We start from the raw sequence: 4,131 nt of genomic DNA, 5'->3' as shown, positions 1-4,131 counted from the left end.
TGATGTAAAATCATTATTTTTTGTTTTGTCGGATTTAATGTTTAGTGGCATGCATTATGATCTTATATTCTGTTTGGGGGAAAAACTGACTTGCGACATACACATGCTTTCTAGTGTGAGTCACATCTTTAGATAATCTGGGAGAACTGTTTTTTAGTGGGTTTTGAATTCTTTTTCTTGCACTCCTACTCCATGGATACAAATATATTTTTAGACATTTCAAAGTATCTAGAAATACTTATCCAATTGTTCATATCTAGAAGCCCATCCTAAAATGAAGCGATTATTCAGAAGTAGAACCAAACGGATCAAGGTGGTTCAATGTGATTTCATTATGCAGAAAGACTGTCACTCCAATTTGTATTCCAGATGATTCAATGTGGTCTTATTAATGAAGTATGTTCTTCCAATAAGACTAAGACAGGCATGTGTAAAACTAGACAAATAGGATATGAATATCATTAGCTTAATGTACCAGCAACAAGACTTCCCCAGTAAACGATGTGTGGACTTCGGACGACATGAAAACCAGCAGACCCCACCAGAGAAGTGAAATTCATCGATCTCATTTGACTCCCTTCAACTGTCACAATGAAGGATGTCTTCTCATTCAGCTGTTTAAGTGAAAGCATGCCAGGCTCCACAGTGATGCTGCAGTTTGTATGTCTGTCGATTCTTGCAGTGTACGTTGAGTTTGCAAGGCCAACATTTGTTACTGTTCCTGAGGATGAATCCGCTCAGACCGCAAATAGCGACTGAAGTGCCACTTTGGTTAGCGGTGGCCTTGAAGAAGAGAGGCAAGTGCACTATTTGGTCTCCGGAATGGATGTCTGTTGATAAGTTAGCTAGTGTTGGAAGCAGAGCGGGATTTTGACAAGTTTCAGCATTTGCCATTCCATTATATAGAAATAGCAAAGCTTCTTTTTGATCATGCTCGGGAGGACATTCCTGATATCTACATGGTAAGATCCCTCATTGAGGACATCAAGGATGTGCGGTTTCATAAAATTGGGACTGGCTTGGAAATTATCTCGAGGGAACCTACTTACGCACTCAGGCTCAAAAATTTATCTGCTATGGAAGCAAACATAGTGCGCCCATTTGTTACAAAAGCTCTTGAGACATTTTATAAGCTCAGCAGTTCTGAGATAATACAAGAATCGGATCACATTCCCAATAGACAGCCCCAAGCAACCAATCGTGGGCCAAGATGGCAACTGAAAGATAGATGACCTGGTCTGAAGATCCCTGTACAAATGACTTTGCTCCGATGCCTTTGAGTTTATGATCAAGCAAAAGCATGTCATTCACTGAGCGTGATCCAGTTGAAGAGAATCACTATCCGATCATATTTGGCTTCTGACGTAAGTTCAATTGCATGCTTTTTTCCTTAAGCTGCTTTACATTTCTGCAGGTGAGATAGCAACTTTTGCCGTTATTGTGGATCCAACTAGTATAATTAGTTAACGGATAATTTTATGACTGCTTTACAGGCGCTCTAGTGTAAATAATTGATGGGGTGATTTTTTATTATAATTCAGTCAAATTAATCTAGTAAAAAAAAAAAAAGAGTAGACTAATCCTGAAGGAAATCTCGAATAGCTCAAGAATAGAATAGAGGTAGCCTTATACTTCATCACAGGATTTGAAATGAATACTAAGCCCCAAAATCCCAAGTCGTTGTCTCGTGGTAAATTTTTGTTTAAGGTTTTAGAAAAAGTCCCTTGCCTGCCTTTTATCTTCTGCAGTGTCACTTAGGCAGCTCCACGTAATATTGCACACAACAAAAAGGAAAAATACTCAAATGTACTGAATCTAGCCATTTCTTTGCACTGTTGAAACAAAGAACAATGATTTCTGTCCTGAATAACTAGTATGATTTTCTATGTGTTTTCAGTAAGAGACTTTTAAATACCAATAAATTTTCTTTGGCTTTTTAGAAAATGGAATGAGAAGTAGAGATTTTGATGGTAAACTGGTGGTGCATTTATGGAGACTAATATAATAGCATGAGGCAGAAACACTTCAACTTATATATATGAATTTCTTGCACAGGAATGTTATTATTAATGGAAGCGTTCATAGTGTTTGTAGTGTAGGTCAGCAATGCCGTTGGACATGTCAAAGTGTGGTTGTTTATGCCATCGTCTGTCATAATTCTGAACTCAAGTAATTCTAACTCAGTCATCTGAGTTTGAGCAGATGATAATTATATGTAGGAAACAGTTAGATCTTATTTTTCAATAAGAATATTAAGTATATATTAGAGCTGATAGTTATATATTTGAAGGTGCCTCAATGAATTTTTATTACTTAAGAAAGTCTGCTATATAATCCAAGCAGATTAAGTGTGATGTAGCTTTTGCAATTTGTTGAGCCGCATGAGGTGAACATAAGCATAATTACTCGCCAACAAGAAGACTTTTCTAGTACAAGACGATTGGACTGCGCACAGAGTGAATACCATCAGACCACACCAGTGAAGCAGAAAACATTGATGTTATTTGATCCCCTTTAACAGTCACAACGAAGGACTTTTTCTCGTTCAGCTGCTTAAAAGATAGGGTGCCAGGCTCTACCGTGATGTCGTAGTTAGCAGGCTTGTTGATTCTAGCAGTGTAAGTTGAGTTTGCACGGCCGACATTTGTTACTGTTCTTGTAAAGCTTGCTGAAAATGGCACACCGTGTTTCACTTGGAGGGATATCGAAGGGTAGTTGAAGTCATTAATTGTCGCGTCAACTTGCTTTGTGCAGTTAATGCTATCGTTGTTGAACAACTTGCGAATACTTTCTATAGTGTACCCAATGTTGCACAGCAGTTTGATGTAATCTTGCTCATTTGTTTCGTACACGAGACCTGGATTTGTTGCGTTTATAGGGTTCAAATGCCCGGCTCCATATGAAAATTCCGCCTCTTTATGTTTTCTAGGATCCATGGGCCATGCTGGAACAGAAACAGATTCATGTTTCTTTTAGCTTCTATAACCAGAAAACTGTATATTGGAAAATTACTGTTTTTTGTATAAATAAGTGAATTAATTACCAGTTGTCATAATAGCCGATTTTATTGCAGAAGGTGACCAATCTGGATGCACTGATTTTACATATGCAGCGGCCCCTGCAGCATGCGGGCAAGACATAGATGTGCCTGACAAAATTTTATACTTGGCAGAACCTTTATCGGAGGCAAAGCTTGAAACAGAACCTACTGGTGAATATGCAGCCAAGATTTCCACTCCAGGTGCTGTTATGTCTGGCTGCATATCGGCAAATGTGTTAAATATATGACCGAAGGTAATAAATTTAAATGCAGGTAAATTTGACAATTAGGCTGTACCTTTAAGATGTCTGAAATGATGGAATTTGGCCCTTTTGAAGAAAAAGAAGCTACCAGAGGAGCATTAGTGTTTTTAATGGATTCACTGGTTGATATAAATGCTTTGGCCGCGCTATGTTAAAGAATAATGTGAGTAAAGTATGCTGCTAAAAAATTAATTAAGTACTAAAGAGTCGAAGTTGGATATCTAACTTTGTAGAGTTGATGTAGTCTTTGACTAATTCCAAATCATCAATAAGCAAAGCTGATGCAGGCAGGGGAACGACAAAAGAAACATCAGATACATCCCTTGACCTTACAATGGTTCCAGCAGCACCGGCACTGAGAGCCACCTTTATGCCGTTGTTTCTGTCACATAACACAATCTTGCCACTTACCAGCTTTGTGTCTAAACACCCTGGAGAACAAGACCTGCACTGAGACAAGAGTTATTTTGGTAACTAAAAGTCACTAAATGTAAAGGACTTAAATGCCTGAAATGTACCTGGCCTGCGTTTCATTACATTCACTTGTGACATCTTTTCCGTACACTAGGGGAAACTCAGTTCCGTTCATCTTGAATGGGTTAACTGCTTTGCCCTGTTCATAAAAACATAATTAGGATGAGACATGAACTTAATTAATCACTTCGTTAAGAAACTTCCATAGCGCAGATGTGATTCAGCAGACTAGTTGATTTTACTTACAACTACTGTTTTTCCATTTCCAAGAGAGACTTTGGTGACAATCCCACGATCCATACTGCTTGCTCCAATGGTAAACAGCCATGGTGCGACACTGCTAACTGAGCCTGG

The 4,131-nt window shown here is 38.5% G+C and overlaps 2 pseudogenes; one reads left to right on the top strand and one right to left on the bottom strand.

Moving 5' to 3' along the window:
* On the top strand, positions 11–1,866 carry LOC110012449 (annotated as a pseudogene).
* LOC105168635 overlaps positions 2,271–4,131 on the bottom strand; it is a 4,677-nt pseudogene continuing 2,816 nt past the window's right edge.

The sequence above is a fragment of the Sesamum indicum genome, linkage group LG8 (assembly GCF_000512975.1).
Source record: "Sesamum indicum cultivar Zhongzhi No. 13 linkage group LG8, S_indicum_v1.0, whole genome shotgun sequence".
Lineage (NCBI taxonomy): Eukaryota > Viridiplantae > Streptophyta > Magnoliopsida > Lamiales > Pedaliaceae > Sesamum > Sesamum indicum.
The sequence above is the reverse complement of the archived record's forward strand: the minus strand, read 5'-3'. Positions and strand labels throughout refer to the sequence as shown.